The sequence below is a fragment of the Chlorocebus sabaeus genome, chromosome 18 (genome assembly GCF_047675955.1).
Source record: "Chlorocebus sabaeus isolate Y175 chromosome 18, mChlSab1.0.hap1, whole genome shotgun sequence".
Lineage (NCBI taxonomy): Eukaryota > Metazoa > Chordata > Mammalia > Primates > Cercopithecidae > Chlorocebus > Chlorocebus sabaeus.
This window is the reverse complement of record NC_132921.1, coordinates 56934490-56958561: the sequence shown is the minus strand read 5'-3', so window position 1 is coordinate 56958561 and position 24072 is coordinate 56934490. Positions and strand designations below refer to the sequence as shown.

The following is a 24072-nucleotide window of genomic DNA, read 5'->3' as shown; positions in this document are numbered from 1 at the left end:
TGTGTTTGCCACCTAAGGTGACTTTGGGACTTTTTATTACCTGAGGATGTTCAGAAGACTTGTGGGACTCCCAGAGCTTCCATCCAGGAGCAGGGGCAAAGAATTCTCCACTGAAAAAAGCTTAAAGGGTCAGGAGATAATAAACACTTGCCTGATGATGCTAGCCCTGCATGCTCCACATACCAATGATCCATTAACATTGCCAAGCACAGTGCTGAACACATTGTTGCATTATATCAGTTAAACTACAGATGCTGCCATAGACAGAAAGCACCAAATAAAGCACATTGCAAAAGACTCCCATTTGAATGTTTATGTTTGAATGTGTATATTTGAAGATGTCCAGAGAAACAATGGGAAGGTGTGTTAGTTTCTTTCTCTAAAGAAACAGAAACAGGATGTGTATATATGTAGAGAGAGATTTATTTTAAGGATTGACTCATACGATTGTGAGGCTTGGAAAGTTCAAAATCTGATGGAGAGGCTGGCAGGCTGGAGAGCCAGGCAAGAACTGCAGTTCCAGACCAAAGGCCACCTGCAGACAGAATTCCAGAAGGTGCTGGAATCTTGCGTGGTCAGTATTTGTTCTCTTGAGGACTTCAGCTGATTGGATGAAGCCCACTCACTTTACGAAGGGCTTTATTTATTTATTTTTATTTTTGGAGAAAATAAGCTTTATTTTCTTTATTTATAATGATTTGAGATTTTGTGCATGGTAAAGAAATACACATGAATCGTGTTTCTCCTATGTTTCATGACAGAATTAATTTAAAGTTTCATTGTAGACCAAAGCATGCAAAAAACAGTGGTACTTTTTTTTTTTTTTTTTTTTTTTTGAGACGGAGTCTTGCCCTAGAGTGCAGAGGCACGATCTCGGCTCAATGCAACCTCTACCTCCCAGGTTCGAGGGGTTCTCCTACCTCAGCCTCCCGAGTAGCTGGACTACAGGCACGAGCCACCACACCTGGTTAATTCTTCTATTTTTAGTAGAGACGAAGTTTCACCATGTTGGCCAGGTTGTTCTCAAATTCCTGACCTCAAGTGATCTGCCCACCTCAGCCTCCCAAAGTGCTGGGATTACAGGCATGAGCCACCACGCCCGGCCCCACAGTCTCTTTTTAATGAGTTTGCAGATGCCAGACAATTCCTGGTCTGGTGTTGGCGCCATCAGGGACAGTGAGCTGGAGCTTTCCACCCGCAAGGGCAGCATGGGGAGCAGCAGGTGCAGGAATTCCAGCATGCTGCTCTGCTTGCTCCTCTTCATTTCCTTCATGTGCAGTATCTTCCGGAAGCCTTCTGTGTTGCAGTCTGTGAAGAGTTTGATGTAGTTGTCAACAAACACCACCAACAGTTCATGAGGGGCCGTCACTACCTACCAAGGGAGGAGACAAGAGCAGGCCCGCCAAGGAAAACTCACAGTTGCAGTTCACCAATTTAAATGCTAATCTCATCCCCAAAAAGCACCTTTACAGAAAACATCCACAATAGTGTTTAACCAAGTATCTGGGCACCATGGTCCAGTTAAGTTGACACATACAATTAACCATCCTAGAAGGATACACACTAAACTATGGACAGTAAGTGGGTATCTTTGGGGAAGGGAGAGAAAAATGAAAGGATAGCTAGGTGTGGTGGTGCACCTGTGGTCTCAGCTACTCGGGAGGCTGAGGTGGGAGGATCACTTGAGCCCAGGTGACTGAGGTCTCAGTGAGCCGTGATCGCACCACTGCACTCCAGCCTAGGTGATGGAGCAAGACCCCATCTCAAAAAAATAAAATAAATAGATTAACAAAAATGAAAGTAAAAGTGAAAAGAAATTAGGTGTACTTTTCACTTCTTGCTTTCTCTCTCAGAATACATTATTCACCCTGAGACCTGAGGAGCGGGGAAGTGTACTACTCCTGCTGCATGATAGACAACCCCACCCTGACCCTTCCCCAGCCTCTCTCTGACACTTTTCTAGCCAGGCTTCTCTGCACAAGGCCAGGAGCTTTCAGCATCAACAGTACATGCTTACCCTGAGTCCCTGGCCACAATATTAGACTGTGTTTCAGGCACCTGGGACTCCGGAATGCCCTGTCCAGGGTCCCAGAGCCTGTGCATGGTGCCTTCTCAAGTCAACCCTCTCAAGGGCAGCTGCATCCCCACCCGTGTGCACACCCCCAGCCCTAAGAAGTGACAAGGGGCTGATGTTTGTGGGGCTGAAGTCCGAGGGAGTTGAGGATAGAGCTGGATGTGCAGACTGGGTTGCCACACGTGTGTGCCCAAGGCCACTGCAGTGGTAAGAGAAGATGAGGTGAGGTCATAGGCCAGGGCCAGCTCTCTCTACCATGCCATATTTTGATGAAGAACTCTGGAGAGTCTAAGAATTCTTCATTTAAATCCCATTTTCCAATTCACTAGGACTGTATATTTGTCAAGGTGAAAGGATATGTTGAGAAAATATAATTTTAAACAAAATCTTCTTCCAACCCAGAAATCCTCTCCACAAAGGTAGTAGAGAAAATAGTTTTATACTGAATAAACTATTAAACCAAAATGTGATGCACATCACAGGCAATCCACTAAGGAATTACAAAGACAGAAAGAAATTCCAGCCTTTAATATAGCCAAGAAGATGCAACCCATTATATACCTTTTCCCAAGATAAACAAAAATTAGTTCTCAAATAATAGGATTTGATAGCACCATTTATAACACATGGTTCATCCTAAATTCACCTGGTAATTGGAGTAACCATCTGTATTAGTTAAATGATTTTATACAAAGGAAAAATAAGCTTCTCCTATCTTTATGACAGAAGGTAATGTTGCAAGTCGTCAGGGGGAGGCAGTCACCAAAGTTAGGCTCCTACCGTCCATCAGAAACTGAGAGATGGGCTGCTATCTCCCTCAATGATTAATTCTAAAGCAATGGCTGCTGGGTCCTTGAGAAAGACATTCCTGGGTCACAAAGACAGCAGAAGACTTATTTAGCTCTAAAAACATTTACATACATGTCAAAGAGACAGGGAAATAACTTACAAGAACACATTTTCCAAAGTAAATACTCTAAGTGAAGGAAGGTAATTTCTTCCCTTATTTTTAACAAGAATTAAGCCTCTTATTTTTAATATTTACTTGCCCTTACAGATAGGACATATTTTACTTGATAGTTTGTTACCTTATCTTGTAAAATGTAGATATGTAGATATGCTATATGTGGATCTCTATTTGCTTTCTTGACAGGACCTGCAAATGTTAGAAGCTGGCTTTTTCTTTTCTAAAAACAGCGATATATTTGATAATTCCAAAATGATTTTTAAAATTTTGTTTTAAAGGAACAGATACACATTAGCTATTTTTTAAAAACAGTCATTTGTTTTCACTGTTAATTCAGTTGACTTTCTTCTATCGCCCTATGGGTTCATATTTTAAATGTGCTTTGCATATGTACAAAGAAGGTACGAATCATGTTAGAATCTGCTGGCAATCTCTATTATTCTTCAGGAAGGCTGCTTTAATGGGTCTGCCCAAGCAAATACTAGTTAATTTTCCTCTTAACATTATATTGCAGGTGTCACTATTTGATACTGAAAATTTTATTTTAAAATATGTCCTTCAGGTAAAGAAGCTAGTTTGAGCACGCAGTAACCCAAAGCTAACTACTGAACATGTAGTAACAAGATTGCAAAAATGGAAACCAGGAAATCTAAGTTCTACTACCAATCTTGCCACTAACCATTAGTGTGTGACTTTCAATTATGGATTCTTCTGGAGTCTCAGTGTCTTCATCTGTAAAATCAAACAAGTGGAATAGAGGTTCCTTCAGACACAAAATTTTCTTGGCATCTTTTCAGATATCTTTTCTCCTTCTCACTTCCTAGTCTCACTTGTTTTTGTTTTTTGGTTCATTTTCACCATCTCTATGTGGCCTATATCTGTGAGGATATAGGGTGAGTGAACAGACCTTTAGCTCCAAACAATCGGTAATTGAACTCAAACCTCCACCCAAAGACATTCTATTTCTGTGCAGAAAATAAAACAAAAAACCAGCAGTAAGTCAAGGTCTCCCTTGTATTTCTTCTTCTTTATCAGTCCTGACAAGGTCATCTTAGCAAACCCTCATCCTTATTTTCCACCTCCAATTCTACATCTTTAGTTAAATCCCTCCCTTCCTTTGCAGTTTCCATAGTTAATATTCTCCAGGATTTGTTCTTTTTCAAGCGTCCTCCTTAGATGACTCTTCTAGAATTTTTTTTTTCAGATGGAAATATAGTCCACAATTCTTCCCAAGGCAGTGGCTGACTCAGGCTTCAACACAAAAAAATCCACTATCACTATAATCTGCTAATACAATGTATTAATTCACAGACCTGCGTTTTACCTCTTTTCACATAACTCTTATTGCTATGTCCATCTGAATTTGATTGCTTGTTCGCTTTCTTACAATCCATGGAAGGATGTAGGACTTAGCTATTTAATTCACAATATGTTCAATATGCAGCTTGTCATTCACACATGGGCTCTACATTCATAATGATTCTTTAATTCATTGCCTCTAGTACTTCCATATCCTTATTCTTGCTCTGATCACTGAAATATGGGTTGGGTTTCTTTTTTTTTTTTTTTTTTTTTTTTTTTTTTCATTCTTTTCTTAACCTGTTTTTATCTAAGGAGTATGGTTCTGCAGGGTGTACAGGAAGCATGGTGCTGGCATCTCTTCTGGTGAGGCCTCAGGAAGCTTCCAATCATGGTAGAGGGCGAAGCGGGAGCAGTCACATCAAATGGCGAGAGCAGGAGCAAGGGAGGACAGCTAGCTATTTATTTTATAGAGGAGGAACTTGAGGCTAGGAATCACTGAGCAACTTGCTCAGGGTCACCCAGGAAGTTAGCGAGAGAATTGCAGCAAGAACCTAGTCCTCCTGATAAAGCTTGGCTCTCTTTCCATTTACACTGCTTCCTATTCACTCAGGTTGTTTACTATAATTTCAGGCAAGCTTGACTTATCTCAACAAGTCTTGCTGTGGTCTAGGAGTTAAACAGCAGCAAGGATCTCAAAGAAAACTGAATGTAGAATTTGGATACTTGAAACTTGGGGAAAAAACACATTTTTTTAGTACATAATAATTGTGTAAGAAGCTAGTCTTCAATCAATATGTCAGAAGATGTCATTTTGCACTTCCAGAGTTAAAGATTTTTTACTGCCATGACCCCTCCCTGCTCCCCATGCCAGCTTCCGGATTCCTATAAAGCCCTAGCACCTCACATTCCCCCAGCCACTTCCAACTCTGCTTTCCTCTTCCTCTAGTTCTCCACTTCCCTCACTCTGCACCTCCTGGGTTTTCCTCTGCTCCACACCAAGCCAAACATGAAATTCATCCTCACATTCAAAGCAGGCTTTGTGCATAGCAGACTTTACTGAGGCTGCCTTTTCCCCTGGGATCAGCTCCCCTTCCTATTTCTCTTTGCCCTGCTCTCTCTCTCTCTCTCTCTCACACACACACACACACACACACACCTCCTCCTACCTTCCTGAGTTTCTGTTCTCTAGCCCCCTCCTCTCACACTCAATTCTTTTATTTTATTATGCAAAGCAATTTAGGTTCCACCCACAACTCAGCTGCTACCTTTGAGTATCCCAGGCTTTGCAAGGCCTGCTCCGGGACCCACACTTGAACAGCATGAAAGAAAGGATAAAAACTTTATAATTTCCATTTTTTTCTTTCTCCCAGCAGTGAAAGGGCATAGGATAGAGATTCATTTTCACACTGTATCAATTCAGATGATTTCGCCTGTAAGTAATAGGAAACCAAAATCAAACTGTTTTAAACACAAAGAGGTTATGGAAGGAGTTTATAGAGTTTGGGGGGTTTTGGAATTGACTTCAGAACACAAGCTGTCTCTCTTTTTCGCTCTGCCATCCTCAGCTTACTGGCTGTCCTGAGAGCTGTCCCTTTATGGTCAGAATATAGCTTTCATCGTTCCAGAAATCAGTGTAGACACAACAATGCCAGGGAGAAAAACACAGACATGTCCTCCCTTGAGTCTCTTTTTATCTGTAAGGGAAGGCCATTCCGTATCTCATTGACTGTAACTGGGCCCCGTGTATCCCCCTAAAATAGTTTGGCAAAAGAATGGAATTGCTAAGAATGGTTTAGACCAATCATGACTCACTTCCAGGACTGAGAAGGAGATGTTTTTTCCTGAGCACATTGGTTATGGCTGTCTATTATTATACAACAAAGTGTCACCGGTAGAGGGTCATAACTGCAAGTTGTCCAGGTTCTTGGTGTTTTGAACAACGAATTGGACAAAACGTCCAGAAAAGCAAAGAAAGAATGAAGCAACAAAAGAACGAAAGCAGGGATTTACTGAAAACAAAAATACACTCCACAGTGTAGAAGCTGGCCCAGCAGTGGCTCAAGGGCCCCTAAACAGAATCTTCTAAGGTCCAAATATCCCCTAGAGGTTTCCCATTAGCCACTTCATGCTCACCTCGTGGAAATGAAGTGGTGGCCTACAATTGGCCTGATGGGTTGCCAAAAGCAATCAAAGGCTGAAGTGGAGTTACAAAGGTCACACTCCTGTGCAAACATCTGATTGGTTGCAAAAAAGTAACCAATCAGAGACTAAGGTGAAGTTACCAAGTTGCGGAAAAAGACTCGGCCAGCAATCAGTCTGATTGGTCGCGGACAGCCAATTTCCCATCTGGAAAAGGTGAGGAGTTTGCAAAGGGAGTAGCCTCTGGTCCTTTTGTTACGTAATCGTGGAAAGTTAGGGTTTTCCTTTCAATTTAGCTCCAGGAAGTCTGCATGAAACAGCCTTAAGTTCCCTACCTCCAGATCCTATTCTCCAGCCTCGAAACCACCCAAACACTTAGTGCCTTAAAGCAATTTACTATGATCTCTCATAGTTTTGTGAGTTACCTGGGCTCAGCTGGGCATTTCTGGGCTCCCTTCTGTGGCTGCCATCAGATGACTGGGGCTGGAGTCTTTTGTAGGCTCAGCTGGGCTGGCTGTTCCCCAAGATGGCCTCCTTGCTCACACATCTAGGCCTTCAGTGCCTGTGCATGCAACCTCTCTCTTGAGTGGAGTGGTCTAACCTTCTTACCAGGCAGCTCACGGCTCCCAAATACAGGAAGCAGAAACTCCATTCCTCTTGAATGCCAAGCCTGGAGCTGGCTATACTCTCTCATGCCATATACTTCTACAGTGTTCTGTAGGTCAAACCCAGTCCAGCTCAGATTCTAGAGACTCCGCTCCTCAACGGGGAAGTACAGGGAGGGAAGGAATTCATGGCAGCCGTCTTTGGAGTCAGGTTACTGTAGGATTGCTGACTGACATTCAAATAAAATCAGCATCCTGTTGGACAAGGAAAGAGCAGAGAAATAGCTATCAAGCAAGCAACCACTTTAGCTTTTGTTTTTGCAAATTGTGTCTGAAGAGATGATGCAGGTTCGTAATCCGGCCTAATCATGGGGCCTTCCAGTGAATTTCAGCCAGAATGGCCTTCCTTGAGAGACCCCTGCAGACTCCTTTGACTTGTTCAATTGCTCACTTGGTTTTAGCTACCATATATTTTTTTAAATCATAAAGTATTTTAGGGCCAGGTGAGGTGGCTTACGCCTGTAATCCCAGCACTTTGGAAGGCGGAGACAGGCAAATCACATGAGGTCAGGAGTTTGAAACCAGCCTGGCCAACGTGATGAAGCACTGTCTCTACTAAAAATACAAAAATTAGCCAGACATGGTGGCGTGTGCCTGTAATTCCAGCTACTCAGGAGGCTGAGGCAGGGGAATCACTAGAACCCAGGAGGCAGAGGTGGCAGTGAGCCAAGATCACGTCATTACACTCCAGCCTGGGCAACAAGAGTGAAATCCCATCTCAAAAAAAAAAATTTTTTTTAATAATAAATATATAGATATATGCTGGCAGAAATTCAAAGGCCATTTTATGCAGCAAACCATTTTACAGATTCAGAGACAGTGATTCAGGGAAATGGTATGCTCTGTCCAAGGTAACAATAAATGGCAGAGACAGGACAGTCTAAGCCTCCGGCACTAAGCCTCCAGCATTTCTCAGTCTCCCATTCTACCTCCACAATGTAGAGTTCAAATTCACAGCTAGGTAATAGAGCACTGGATTAGGAGTAAGAGACTATGTTCTATGTCTAGCTTTATGTGATATATACTGTTAGCAGCCCCTCAATATTCGGGCTCCCCTTTCCCACAGTAAAAAGACCTCCCAATTTTATTGAGAGCATGTGCTTGACTAAATACTGCCTTTCCCAAACTTCCTTGCAGCAAGGTACAATCATGTAACAAAGTTCTGGCCAGTATGACTTAAGCACAAGTGTGTGACTTTCAGGAAACCTCTTTATAAGCCAGCGTCCACCCTTGTCCTGTTTGTTCCCCCTCTTGCCTTTCCTCCATCCTAATGCCTGACTCCACTGTGAGACAAAGAGCTGGAGAAGCCATTGTGACCACACACACAATGAAAGAAACAAGGCCTGAACACTCCTCACAATTGCCCACAAATGAGTCTCCCTCTCAGCTTCCACAATCCCCAGGTACAGCATTACTGCCCTGCCCAACACAAAACTACCCCTAACTTTTGCATCCTCAGCTCCCTTATTTCTGTCCTCAGTCATCAAATCCTTCACCATGTCTTTCTGCTTCTCTCATCATTGCATCCTTAGGTGCTTTCCTCCAGGACTGACTTGCCTGAGCAGCTATCTGATTAGTACTGATAGTGAGAGCAGCAACTAAAGCTACTTACCAACCTCCTAAGGTGACACTTTGCTCACTGCCTTGGCTGTATTCTTTGCTTTTGTCAGTCCTTGTTCATGGCGTCCTCTGGGGCAATGCATCTTACAAGACAAGAAAGAAATGGCAAGGGTAGGACCTTCCACCAATGAATGCACAGTCCTACCAAACAGACAGTCTGCCGTTCATTCATTCATTCCCTCAGCAAACTGAAGTTACGTGCTTGTTGTGTGCCAGGACCTGCGCTGATGCCAGAGATAGACAGACATGGCCCCTGCACTCAAGGACCACCTCTTCCAGAGGAGAAGACAGACATGTATAAATAGAAACCAGAAACAAACAATTAGATGAAAATTTATTTTCAAGGAGAAAGTCCTAAAGCCAAGTTTCTGTTTGCCATTCATGGAAGAATAATGCAAACACCACCCGAAGTCTCTGAGGCCCAGCCTCCACATTCTGGAGAGCGTCCCATAGAGCCCATGCAATAACCTACAGCATGCTAACTTCTGTTGTAATCTCTTAGTGGTTTCAAAATGCCCATCTATCATTTTAGCTCAATGGGATTTGGGTGATTACATTCCTTCCAGCTCTAAATTTCTGTTCTGTGAAATACATAACTAATGACAATTATGGTTACCCAGACACATATACATGAGTGCTTAGAGGTGCTTAAAGTGATAGAAATGTCTGGAGATGAGCAAGTTAATCTAGGAGGGTTTAACAGAGGAACTACCCGCATAGGCATTCCAGTAGGAATGAGAGTGCCTTCCTGTCAATGAGAGTTCCAAGTGAATAACAGCCAGAAGCAGAACCCCAGCTTGTGCTTAATACAAGAATTTCCACATGTATGTTTCATTAGAAAATAAGATAGCACTATTTAATAAAATGTTATAATTTCATTGCATATTTACTTTCTATGCCCCCACCTGTTTCCAAAAATGAATTTGAGACCTCTGTGCAATAGGAGGATTTTGGAAAAGATAAAAGAACAAGAGTCTTTTGCAGAAAAATAAATTAGAATGACAGAATTGATCAGAACATTTACCTCTGAGCTTTCTGGTGGCTAAGACAACATGCAAAACATCTTGGGTTACAGAGTTCTCATTACCTGGTAAAAAGAAGCACATCAGTTTATCAGGATCTCTTTTTAAATTCTGAGGAGAATTTATTGTATAGATCTTTAAAAATGGGACAATGAACAATTTTAGCAGAATCTACTTAAGAGCAGATTTACGAATATGACATACCTTACAGCAATGCTCAGTAAAACACCAACATATACAATCAAAATATACTCCATTTAGAACTACTTAATAGAACGTTGCTATGAACTATAGAAACCTACTTTTAGAAGGAATGTAGGTCCTGACCTGGGACTGTTTTGGAAAATTGAATGTCCTAAGCTTAACTGCTGACCCAGCCGAGCTGTCACGTTGCACAGATACACTTCTGTGTCACCTAGGACTCTGCAACAGGACTGAGGGGTTCTTGGGGAATTCCCAGCCAACACTTGCTGACCACCTGACCAAAGCAAGACAAACTCAGTCTCACACAGAATTCTCCAACAACAATCTGCATTCTCAGCTGCCTCAATCTGAACTCTGAGCACCCTGTCTAATCTCCGCTAAAAGCCATCGGCAACACTGAACACCCTTACCAAACAGACCAGGTTCTGCAATGCCAGATGGCAGACCAGGGCTGCTCATGCGTCTTTGTTCTCTCTCTAAAAGTCTGAGTGTGTGGATTTCTCTAGTCTCCTCCATGTCTGCTGGTTTGTCCCTTGGATAGCTCAGACTCAGTGCAACCAACTCTCATCAACAAACATCTATCCAGGGGCTACCTGGCTTCTCACCCCTAATGAGTAGCAGTGATCAGCACCCAAAGCCATTCAAAGAGGAGTGATTTCAGAGACCACAAGTGGACCTTCCTGAGCAAGACAGGACTCTACAATCCTTTCCAAACTTGGTTTCCCAAAAGTTTATGGAGAATCTACAACCCACTCTAAAATTACTCTAAAATCTCCAGATTCCTCTAGATCTACAAAGCAGATTCAGAGAGCCCCAGAGGGTTTTAAGCTTCTTTTTCCCAAGTCACTCTTAGCCTCAAAAATCCAAAGTGTAGCCAGCAGAGGAGTGCAGGCTGGAAGGTGGACACACATCTCTATTCCTTTACACATGCCTCTTCCACTTGCATGGACCTGCCTCTCTTTTGTTCCTCTGTCAAACTTCTATTCATCCTTCAAAACCCGGGTCAGGCAGGTCTAGAAGAATTTTCCTGACAGCACCCTCTCTCCATGAGAGTAAATCACCTGCAGCTCTGAACTATTTCTTTACTTCACATAGACTGTATTATTGCCGGTATCATTTCATGTATTTGTTTCCTGTGCTCGGCTTGAAACTCCATGAGGCAGAGATTTTTACTGCTGTTTGTAATCTTCAACCCTAGCAGAGGGCTTACCATTTTCTAATGGCTTAATTAGGGTTTGTTGAACTATCTGAACAAGAGCTTTAAGTGTGATTAAAAATTCCAAATATTACACTCGGGATTTGCCAGGCTCCCCAGATGGCCTTGGAAGGTCTACATACTTCCAAAGCTGTCTGCCATATTTCAAATTAGATTAAGAGTTGTTAGAGTTAATCTTTTAGAGTTCAAGACTTATTACTGGTGATAAGTTGAAATAGAGAGGAAATGTGTGCTCAGTGATGTTATGAAACACATAGAAGGAAAATATTTTGAAATATTTATTTCTGTTGTTCCTTGCTTCTCCCCATTCCCACCCCAAACCCACAGAATTCCTCCATATACACACCGAGAGCCTCTTTTCTCCTCGGCTCATGGAAATAATCAGAAGTCTCTCACTAGGAACCAGAACGAAAAGCTTGAGGCTCTTGACTATTTGGAGTAAAGGGGAATTTACTCACCTAATTCCAAGGAGAAAGACTGAAATGCATACTTGCAAGGTGAAATTTCCTGTTCTTAGAAATTTTTTAAAAGTTGCCTTCCCAGCTGGGAAAGGAAGGAAAAAAAAAAAAAGAGGAAGAGACTCTGCTGGGAGTGTTTAAGAAGAAAACAGCAGAGCCAGCAGCCTGAGCCCACCCTCTGGCTCCTGTGTGCAAGGACCTCAAGCTGACAACAGCCAACCCATCGCCCAGGCACTCCCTGGGTGGGTGTGACTCTCACACGAGCATCAGAATTATTCCTACCCCTACTTTCCCTACCCATCCTCCTACACAGCCCTCATCCCACAATGGCCCAGGACACTAGTAAGCTCCTCTCAGAATGTAGAGTGAATGACATCTCCTCCAGGGGCATGGCAGGAAGGGAAAGCTCTCTAACAAGCAGAAAGCATATGGAATCATTTTGAAATCAGCCACCCATCAGCACAGCAGTGGAACGTAGCATCCCCATCACAATGGCCTTGTAATTGGGCAATGTTCTGAAATGTGGAAGCTTCCAGGTTAGACATCAGGCAACTCAGGTGCTGACGTTCCACTGGTCCCCACAGGACTCTGGCGCAGTGATCCATGGTGAGGAGGGAGTGTTGTCTCTGTCTTTAGACAACACAGTGACCCTGGTTTTCTGTTTGGGAGGCAGTCCTCCAGATCACATTATCCAGCTCCAGCGAATACCCACAAGTATTGGCATTTTTAATACTGGGGGCTCCCTTAAAAAAAAATGTGCTTAAAGTTAAAATCTAACCTCAAATATACATTTTCTTACTTGGTGACTGAGGCGTGAAATGGAATCATGTGGGATAAGGAAGTGGCAGAGTAGAACAAAGAAACAATACCAACAACACGGAAATTAGTGTTTCCCGAGCTCTGGGAAGCACATGTTTGAGAAAGTTAATTCCCTAGGAAGTGCTTGCTTCTATGCCGTAGTTTTTTCTGTTCTACTCTACCACTTCCGTATCCCATGTGATTCTGTTTCATGGCTCAGTCACTGAAAAGAAAATGTATATTTTAATTTTGAAGTGCGAATTCTGAAACACATTTGAAGTATGCGTTAGTGCAACAAAGCTGAATCCCTAAGCCTGACAGATCAGCAACAGAGGTAAGACACTTGAAAGGAAAGTTGAGAGCTCAAAAAGTTGATTCAGCAAGAAAATTTTGGATGACACTAGGTGGCGAGAAGTAAATAAGTGGCAAACTAAACTACTGTTGCTCAAAATCAGGTAAAAACTAAGGACCCCCAAAAATTAATTCAGGCACCTCTAGAAGGCAAGTGGTAGCAATTCACAGGAGAAAAAAGGGTTTATTTTTACACTGATTTCTCTGAAAGAGACGCACTGCAATGGATGAGCTCAATTAAAAGAATTCTAATATTAATCACTTCACTTGCAAAGAAGAATAAATCCAAAAGACAGGTGTGTACAATAGGATTTTTGTTTTTTTAATCAGAAGTACAGTATTTTAAATGACCAGTCACATTTTTTAATGGCGAAGAAGGCTATAATTGTTTTACCAAGACAGTTATTCAATAATTCTTGCGCTATTTACCATTATAGAGAAAATGTTTGGAGACAGGGAATTGATGGTTGTAGAGACAAAAGACCTGCAGAAGTTCCAGCACAAAAATGCTCCTTTGTCCAGCTGACAGTTCCACCAAAGTCAATGACTATCTGGGGCTTGAATGTCACTCGCTATTTATGTTTTTTAAATTTATTTATTATCTTTTTTTTTCTTTTTTAGGAAAAGAAAATCAAATGATTGTATCCTGGGAGGCAAATTTTTATCTTAGCAGGAAACAGCTTCATGCTTATATGTTATCCCAACAATAACATTTGCATTACCCAAGCAGCCCCCTCCTCAGCTCTACAATAAAAATCTCTTCCCATGACTCCTGAGACCATCATCAGCCTTCAGTTTATTTACTGCAGGAGAGGAGAAAGAACGTTGATCTCTCAAGCCCTCATTGCACTTCTGAGGGATCTCAAGATTCCCAAACTTGATCTGATGGTAAATATATATATGTGTGTGTGTGTATATATATCTTACACTGTTGTATATGGAAAGTCATGTTTACATAAAAGGCCTGAATATTAGAGTCTCACAAAAACAAAGGCAAGAGTGAAGAAGAGAAGTCTTGAAATAAAGAGATAAAGAATCTCTGATAGCAATAGACCAGCTGTTCCTCAAAAAAAGACTTCAGTCAATGGCACATCTTTGTGGATTTTTTCAGAAACTAGTTCAATTATCTATTAAACCTCTCCTGAACTTTTCAGTGGTAATTTTTCACTTCTTCCTATTACTCAAGACAAAGTGAGACAAATAGCCTAAACAGAAAAAAAAATCTATTAGCAACACTTACTAATAAAATCAAGAACATAGAACTTTTCTCTTAAAAATGAACTATAAATTTTTCAGATCCTGACTTCAGCCATTTATTATTTTTATTTAAGAACAAAGTGCACAGAGTATGAAGAATGCACATATGTGTACAAATGGCTCAGGAACCACATATATAAATTCAGAGATTAAATCCCTTTAGTGTTTCATGTATTTGGGCTCATGTAAGTTAATAAATTTTGAAGTTATAGGTTTCTAGGGCAACAAGAATTTTCTGACTCTCTCATAGTGAATATTTTATATTTTGAAAAATATATAAGCAAACCCAAATTGAGAGACATTCTACAAAATAACTGATTCATACTCTTCAAAAATGTCAAGGTCATGACAAAGACAGACGGGGGACTGTTCCAGATTGAAGGAGACTAAAGCGACTTGACGGTGGAATTCAATGCATCATCTGGGATTTTTCTCTTTATGTAAAAAGACATTATCGAGAAAATTAGCAAAATTGAGTAAGGTAGATCAGACAATAGTATTATATCTGTGCTCATGTTCTGATTTTGGTTATAGCACTGTGGTTATGTAATAGAATGTCTTTGCATTAGCAAAGGTATAGATGTATTTAAAGGTATAGCAGCATCATGTCTGCAACTTACTCTTCAGAAAACAGTTTAAAAAAAAGATTAAATGGACACACACACACAGACTGGGAGGAGCAGTAAAGCAAATGTGGTATAATATAAAAATCTAGAGACTCAAAGTGAAGGATATATGGAAATTCTTTGTACTATGCTTGCAAGGTTCCTGTAACTCTGAAATTATGTCAAAATAAACAACTGAAAAAATTTCAACAAAAATATGTAGTATTAAACTTTTATTCCATGCAATCCTACATGGCCTTTAGCAGTATTTACTTAAAAGGAGCACATTAAAGGGTCACGACTCTACTGGGCTGTTTTATCCTAAAAACACATGCAATGGAGCCCCATTTTCAGAAGGAAATATCTACAATAAGTTGTTGTTTTGTTTTTTTTTTTCAGACGGAGTCTCGCTCTGTCGCCCAGGCTGGAGTGCAGTGGCCAGATCTCAGCTCACTGCAAGCTCCGCCTTCCGGGTTTACACCATTCTCCTGCCTCAGCCTCCCGAGTAGCTGGGACTACAGACGCCCGCCACCTCGCCCGGCTAGTTTTTTGTATTTTTTCAGTAGAGACGGGGTTTCGCCGTGTTAGCCAGGATGGTCTTGATCTCCTGACCTCGTGATCCGCCCGTCTTGGCCTCCCAAAGTGCTGGGATTACAGGCTTGCGCCACCGCGCCCGGCCTACAATAAGTTTTTAAAAAGAAAAACATGGATGATTACATTCATAGTCTGATACTTGGAAAGAGACTTAGAATGTGGATAGATTTCTTACATGTTAGCAATAAATATATTTTAAAAGCCGAGGGCCGCTTATTTCAGATAAGGAAAGAGTTACTACCAAAGGGAAGAATTGCCTCCTGAAATATCAGTACCTTTTAAAAGAGCAAGATTTCTCCCCACTCCCTATTATGCTATAATAGAACATACCAGGATGAAAGACATCAAGTAATGGCCCTAGATAGTCTGCAAAATCCACTGGCACAACATCTGTGTTATGTGTTTCTCTGTATTTAACATCAGTAATTTAGTCAGAAGCTTTTAATAACATAACTTTTTAAATGTTCCTAGTTTTTACATTAATGTGTAAGAGAATGCATTGGTCTCCTTGCCACTTTAGATAAAGTTCCCCAGAGGAAAATAAGAAGAACTCATAATAAAGTGTGAGTAATATGGCCACATTACCAATTGTTGGTTTTTTTCCAATTTCAATAAAATTTCAAACCAAAGTGCTTTATTTTCCAATCCGAACATTTTATTAACATGTATTTGCATTTAATTATTGAGTTAGAAAACTCCTTGATAGAAAACAAAGTTCAAAGTTAATGCAAATGGTGCTTTATTTCAATTTTACCTGAGTAACTCTAAAAGTCATGTGAATCTTCTGAATGTCTGGACACAGGCTTCAGTTTTTAATATTCCTATCTTAAAAAATATGAAACCATTTTTCTTCTAATTTGACTTCATTGTCCTTTCTCAATAAGAACTCTACTGCCATTCAGTTTGAAGTTTATGGCTTCTGTTCTTTGAGTTATATAAGCCCAAAAAGGTCAGAACATTTTTTAGAGAAGAGAGTATGTTTTTTCACCCTCACATGACTCAAATATATCAAAAGTGTAGCCCGGTTGATGCTTTAAAAACACTCACCGGCCGGGCGCGGTGGCTCAAGCCTGTAATCCCAGCACTTTGGGAGGCCGAGACGGGCGGATCACGAGGTCAGGAGATCGAGAGCATCCTGGCTAACATGGTGAAACCCCGTCTCTACTAAAAAATACAAAAAACTAGCCGGGCGAGGTGGCGGGCGCCTGTAGTCCCAGTTACTCGGGAGGCTGAGGCAGGAGAATGGCGTAAACCCGGGAGGTGGAGCTTGCAGTGAGCTGAGATCCGGCCACTGCACTCCAGCCTGGATGACAGAGCGAGACTCCGTCTCAAAAAAAAAAAAAAAAAAAACCAAAAAAAAAAAACACTCACCTACTAGTTGGTTTGGGAAGTTTTAACCTAAGAAAATATAGTAAATAATGTAAGATGAGACTTTTCAGTAGCAAGTTTTCAAATTACCTCCATTGCATATTCCATAGTAACATACATGACCTTTTTAATTTTTTTTTTTTTTTCTAAGACAGAGTCTCGCTCTTTTGCCCAGGCTAGAGTGCAGTAGTATGATCATGGCTCACTGTAGCCTTGACCTCTTGGGCTCAAGAGATTCTACTACTTCAGCCTCCTAAGTAGCTGGGACCATAGGTGCACACCACCACAGCCAGTTAATTTTTAATTTTTAAAAATTTTTTTGTAGAGAAGGGATCTCAGAATATTGCCCAGGCTGGTCTCGAACTTCTGGGCTTAAGTGATCCATGTACCTTGGCCTACCAAAGTGCTGGGATTACAGATGTGTGCCACTGCACTCGGCCACATGATGACACAATTGTTTATTTGATTTTGCAATATCATTTTTAGACTTAAAAACGGAATCTATTAATGGGGTAATAAATTAGTTTTTTAAATTAAAACTGTTAGTTTGAACAAACAGATCTGGTAGTTATAAAGCAACTATATCAGTCTCCCACTGTCCTTCTACTCAGTTTCCCTACATCCTTGAATGAAACTGGGCAGGTTCCATAGCTTTTCTGGATACCCTTAGGCTACAAAAGTTTCTCTGGTGACTCTAGTCCCCCAAACAGTCTTAGTTCATTAATAAAATGGCCAGTCCCTTATACTTGTCAAATTCTCCAACTATGCTCAAAGTTAAGTTTTCTTCCATTCTGCAGCTAGGCCTGATTCGGGCTGAATACCTACAGTGGCAAAGATGTACACAGCGGGCTTCTTGACTCATTCTGCCAGCATTATCCTGCCCCTCCTCATCAGCCCCAACTCAACTCCAGCTGAGGCTTCAGACCTCAGGGTTGAAAAGGAATGGGAAAGGAGAAGGGGTAAGAGCAGCGATACACTGTGAAACTGTCTTCTTAAAGACGTTTATAGCTGATTCATTTTCCCATGGGCTCGTCAGTGGATTCTTAGGCAACAGGGGATCTCTTACCTATTAATACAATTTACCTGTCCTAGAAAAAGTTATCATCTTAGACTGGGAGCTTACAACTATCTCCCTCAGTCTCTGCAGTCTGACTGTACTCCTTCAACATCTTCCTGCCAAGGTCTCCTCACCCCTACAGGTAGAATTTTATGGCAAGGTCTTGAACAAACTCTCACCACCTCTTTCTCTTTTGCGGCCCACACTGGTTATAGAGAAGCTCTCGGGCATTTGTTCCAGTACAAATGCTGACTATACAGCCTGTCCCCTACCCAGTAATCAATATTTCCCCTTCTGTCAAAGCAAGCAACCAGTCCTAGGCCTACTGAAGTATCTTTTCCTGTGAGTAAAGTGAAAATAAATACTCCTGGCCAGGCGCGGTGGCTCACGACTGTTATCCCAACACTTTGGGAGGCCGAAGCGGGTGGATTACAAGGTCAGGAGATCGAGACCATCTGGCTAACATGGTGAAACCATGTCTCCACTAAAAATACAAAAAATTAGCCGGGCGTGGTGGCGGACGCCTGTAGTCCCAGCTACTCGGGAGGCTGAGGCAGGAGAATGGCGTGAACCCAGGAGGCAGAGCTTGCAGTGAGGCGAGATTGTGCCACTGCACTCCAGCCTGGGCAACAGAGCAAGACTCCATCTCAAAACAAAAAAGAAAGAAAGAAAGTAAATACTCCTTTCTCTTCCCACTTTGGAATTGTAGAATATTTCCCAAATGCTATGGTTTGAATTATTGTCCTCCAAAATTCATATGTTGAAATCCTAACCCCGCTGGTGACGGTATTAAAGGCAGGGCCTTTGGGGAGCTGATTAGGTCATGGGAGCACAGTCCTCATTAATGGGATTAATGCTGTTATAAAAGAGGCCAGAGAGAGACCCCTCACTCTTCTGCCCTATGAGGACATGCAAGAAGATGCCATCTGTGAACCAGAGAGCAGTCCCTGAGCAGACACAGAATCTGTGGGTGCCTTGATCTTGGACTTCCCAGCCTTCAGAGCTGTGAGAAATAAATGTCTGTTGCTTATAAGCCACCCTGTTTCTATAATAGTGGTTTGTTACCAGAAGCAAGACAGACTAAGACACCAAGTTTGCTCCAAAATTCTTTTTTTTTTTTTTTTTTTTTTTTTTGAGACGGAGTCTTGCTCTGTCGCCCGGGCTGGAGTGCAGTGGCCGGATCTCAGCTCACTGCAAGCTCCGCCTCCCGGGTTTACGCCATTCTCCTGCCTCAGCCTCCCGAGTAGCTGGGACTACAGGCGCCTGCCACCTCGCCCGGCTAGTTTTTTGTGTTTTTAGTAGAGACGGGGTTTCACCGTGTTAGCCAGGATGGTCTCGATCTCCTGACCTCGTGATCCGCCCGTCTCGGCCTCCCAAAGTGCTGGGATTACAGGCTTGAGCCACCGCGCCCAGCCCCAAAATTCTTTTTCTTATTTTTAACTCTCCTTTTAAGTCTCCCCCAAGTTCTGATAGGCAGCTAAGGGTTACAAAACCAGTTCTCAGACAACCCTTTTACAATCCCCACCTTGGTGGTCCAGAACTTGGGAGTAGGTGGCAACTATTGTTTTGTAATCAGTGCCAGAACTGATCACATTTTTTAACATCCTGTTCTTAATACTCTTGCAATACCTGTTGAGATAATTAAAAGCACATTGGAATGTGACAAAGTCTGTGTCAGAAAATGTGGTAAAACTCTCTTTATACTGGTTTTAATGCAATATTTTTATACGTGATATTACATGTACAAGTAAATCTTTAAAAAGGGAAAATGTATATTACATTTGCATGCCAATATTAATGCACCTGAGCGTTTCCATCACAACACAAAATTTTAGTTGTACTATTAAAAGTGGCATATCCAGGTGTATGATTTCCCTCTTCAGTTACCTCAGTGACCACATGCATTCACATCCCTCCACAGAGCTCCATGGGACCATTTCCAAAGAATTCATAGGCCCCCAAATAGTACTCACATGGAGAATTTCCTTGCCACCAGAGACTTGGGGAATGAGCATAGACCTCTGGAAACTACTCGACTATGTTTTTTCTCACCTGTCTCCAATTTGTCTACAAGTGGCTAAATATGATATAAAAGTAATTGCAAATAAAGTTGGCCTTAAGATTAATTATAATAACACAGCACAGTTTGGTTCTCTATAAAATATGTTAATATAAAGCCATTTGCTCTCTTCCATAGACATCTTGGTGTTTGTAATACTTTATTTCCTTTACTTCTATTTAAAAACAAAGAAAAAACTTATGATGGGCATAGAATCTATTCTACCCAAACTATTAATATTTCATGAAAATATTTATTTCTTAATTTATCTTTACCTGGCAAAGCAAATTATATGATTCTAACACTTTTAGAACAAAACAGATGTTAGGAATCATTTGTTCCAAACTGCCTATATAAGTTTTCTATGGCAGCTATAACAAATTACCACAAACTTAATGGCTTAAAACATAAACTTATGGCCAGGCACAGTGGCTCATGCCTGTAATCCAAACACTTTGGGAGACTGAGGTGGGTGGATCACCTAAGGTCATGAGTTCAAGACCAACCTGACCAATATGGTGAAATTCCATCTCTACTAAAAATACAAAAATTAGCTGGGTTTGGAGGCGTGTGCCTGTAGTCCCAGCTACTCAGAAGGCTGAGACAGGAGAATTGCTTGAACCCAGGAGGCAGAGGTTGCAGTGAGCCAAGATCACACCACTGCACTCCAGCTTGGGTGACAGAGAGAGACTCCATCTCAAAAAATAAAATAAAATAAAATAAAAACAGAAATTTATCCTCTCATAGTTGTGGAGGCTGTAAATCTAAAGTCAGTGTCACCAGCAAAAATCAAAGTTTCTGCCCCCTCTGGGGTTTTAGGGAAGGATGCATTTCTTACCTCTTCCTGCTTCCAGTGGCTGTTGGCATTCCTTGGCTTGTGGCTGCATCACTCTAACCTCTACCTCCACGGTCACCATATTGTTTTCTCCTCTTCTGTGTAATATTCCTTTCTGTTTTCCTTTGATAAGGATACTTACAATTACACTTATGATTATCCAAGATAATCTCCCTATCTCAAAATCCTTAACTTAATTACATCTTCGAAGACCCTTTTTCTATTCAACGTTAACATATATAGGCTCCACAGATTAGGACTTGATATCTTTGGGGCCCTTATTCAGCCTCCCACACACTGCCCATGTTAGAAATGAAGAAACTGAGACCAAGAGAGAAATGTTGCCCAAAAGTCATGCAACTAGTTAGAAATAAAGTCAACACAAGAATATGAATGTCTTGATTCCAGTTGAGTATAATCCCCTTCATTGCAATGACTCTATGATATTATATCACCTTTGTAAAATTGCAAAATACATCTGAATATACATACTTATTTTCAAAGCTGGCATCCTAGTATATACTAGTTGTGCATAAACTTCATACCATGTCAATTCCTTCTCTTTTAATCACTATGTAGTATTCTGTTGCACCAGCTTAGCAAAATCTGTATCATCATACCTAAATTATTAAAAATTTAGATTGTTTCCAGTTTGCTTGTTTGCCAGTGAATATTCCTGTCCTGCAATGAATATCTCTGTGCATCTTTGCACCTTTGTATTCATTTTTCATTGATTTCTAATGACAAAATCTTCTTTCTCCCCCCACCCCCCGTCCCCCACCGCCCACCCTGAAACAGAGTCTTGCTCTGTCACCCAGGCTGGAGTGCAGGGGTGTGATCTCAGCTCACTGCAACCTCCACCTCCCGGGCTCAAGCAGTTCTCCTGCCTCAGTTTCCCAAGTAGCTGGGATTACAGGTGCGAGCCACCACACCCAGCTGATTTTTGTATTTTTAGTAGAGACAGGGTTTTGCTATGTTGGCCAGGCTGGTCTCGAACTCCTGACCTTGTGATCCGCCTGCCTTGGCCTCCCATAGTGCTGGGATTATGGGCGTGAGCCACTGCGCCCAGCCAATAAAATCTTGGAAACAAAATTGCACAGTAACAGATATGCCTATTTTTGAGGCTGTAAAACAAATTGCCCTCCAGAAAGAACAAACAGCAGTATTTATGAATGCCCTTTGCCTGCCACCCTTACAACAGGATTTGGCATTCTTCTTAAACTTAACTTATCTGAAAAATTAAGTGTCTTGCTGTTGTTTTAATTTGAGGTTTGCTAATCTTTAGCCATTTGATGTATTATCTGATGTGCTGACTACTTATTTTTTGCCTGTATTTCCATTAGGAGCTATATTTTTCACATTGATTTGCGAAGATCCTTAAATAAGTATATTAACCCCCTAAGCACAAAAATTGCAAATGTTTTTTTCCCAGTTTATTCATTTTTAATTCTTTTAATATAGCCAATTTGTCTGGATAATATTCATTCATTTTTGAATTATATTTATTGCATTACATTTTCTCCTGACATCGAAAGCTTTACATTGTTTCTTGGTCAAATGTATCATTCTTTCCTCTTGTATCACTCTTTCCTCGTAAGGTGCCCACGGTTCTACTTGGTGCCCATATTTCTTAAAAGAGAGTGGCATGACATGTCTTGGGAAACAAAAGGGAGGAGCTGGCTCAAGCACAACCAAAGTAATTCCATCCATTGTGCCAATGTTACAGGAAAGGGGTCCCAGTACGGACCCCAAGAGGGGGCACTTGGATCTCGCACAAGAAAGAATTCAGGGTGAGTACACAGAGTAAAGTGAAAGTTTATTAAGAAAGTAGAGGAACAAAACAGAGCAGCCCTGAAGACTGCTGGTTGCCCGTTTTTATGGTTATTTCTTGACAATATGCTAAACAACGAGTGGATGATTCATGCCCGCCCTTTTTAGACCATATAGGGTAACTTCCTGATGTTGCCATGGCATCTGTAAACTGTCCTGGCGCTGGTGAGAGTGTAGCGGTGAGGATGACCAGAGGTCACCCTCGTGGCCATCTTGGTTTTGGTAGGATTTAGCTGGCTTCTTTACTGCAACCTGTTTTATCAATAAGGTCTTTATGACCTGTATCTTATGCCGACCTCCTATCTCATCCTGTGACTGAGAATGCCTTAACTGTCTGGGAATGCAGCTTAGGGGGTCTCAACATCATTTTACCCAGCTCCTATTCAAGATGGATTTGCTCTGGTTCCAATGCCTCTGACAGCAAGACACATAAACAGCTGGAGAATGTTAAAGACGGCAGTGTGAAAGATGACTGTAAATATCATCAAGTTCAATCGTTTTCAAACTTTGGAAACATGAAATTCCAAAGAAATGCCACAGGGCCCCGGCTAGGACCATGGGACTTCTGAGCAGGTGGCCCAGGACTCTACTTCAGCTTCAAACAGAACAGCTCAAATTTTATCTTTTTCTGCATTGGACTAACACAAAATGTTTACATAATGTTACAAAATGTTTACACTCCTATGTGTTTGCCCTCTTAAATTGCCCTTAACACTCTTAAATTTGCCAACAAATGTTTAAGTGTATGGTACAGTAGATCATTAAGTACAATGTGCTAAACACGATGTACAGCAGATCTCTAGAACTTTTTCAACTTACACCACAAGAACTCTCTACTTACTGAATAGCAATGGAGGGGGAAATGGGGAGTTGCTGTTCAATGAGTATAAATGTTTCATATTTTTTAACGGGCTCCTTAATCTGATCAAGAGCAATACACTTATTTATAAAAGCCACTAGATGGCCTCCACTTTCTTATCACCGTCACTGTTTTGGCCTGCACTCAGTAAGAACTCCCTAAATGTGACCTGAATTAATTAAGTCACTTGTCGGAGGCAACACAGTTAGTGGCCAATCTGGGACTGGAACCTAGGTCACCAGATTCTCAAGTCAGTGTTATTGTCAGAAGCGTGTGAACCAGAACAACTCTATCTTGAATGGGGCGGGGTACAATGAGGCTGAGACTTACTGGGCTGCATTCCCAGATGGTTAAGACATTCTAAGTCACGGGATGAGATAGGAGGTCAGCAGAAGACACAGGTCATAAAAACCATGCTGATAAAACAGGTTGCAGTAAAGAAGCTGGCTAAATCCCACCAAAACCAAGGTGGCCACAAGAGTGACCTCTGGTCATCCTCACTGCTACACTCTCACCAGCGCCATGACAGTTTACAGATGCCATGGCAACCTCAAGAGTTACCCTATAAGGTCTAAAAAGGGGAGGCATGAATAATCCACCTTTTGTTTAGCATACCATCAAGAAATAACCATACAAATGGGCAACCAGCAGCCCTCGGGCTGCTTTGTCTATAGAGTAGCCATTCTTTTATTCCTTTACTTTTTTAAAAATTATTTATTTATTTATTTTTGAGATGGAGTTTTGCTCTTTCACTCCGACTGGAGTGCAGTGGCTCACTGCAACCTCCGCCTT

The 24072-nt window shown here is 41.5% G+C and overlaps 1 long non-coding RNA gene across 1 annotated transcript; it reads right to left on the bottom strand.

Moving 5' to 3' along the window:
* Positions 1 to 722: 722 nt before the first annotated feature.
* LOC119618506 (uncharacterized) lies at positions 723 to 21241 on the bottom strand. The gene is made up of 5 exons (XR_005234809.2): positions 20595 to 21241; positions 9792 to 9854; positions 8760 to 8850; positions 6908 to 7342; positions 723 to 1308 (listed from the first exon to the last, which is right to left on the bottom strand). It is a non-coding gene; the product is annotated as an uncharacterized lncRNA (long non-coding RNA).
* Between the last annotated feature and the right edge of the window lie 2831 nt (positions 21242 to 24072).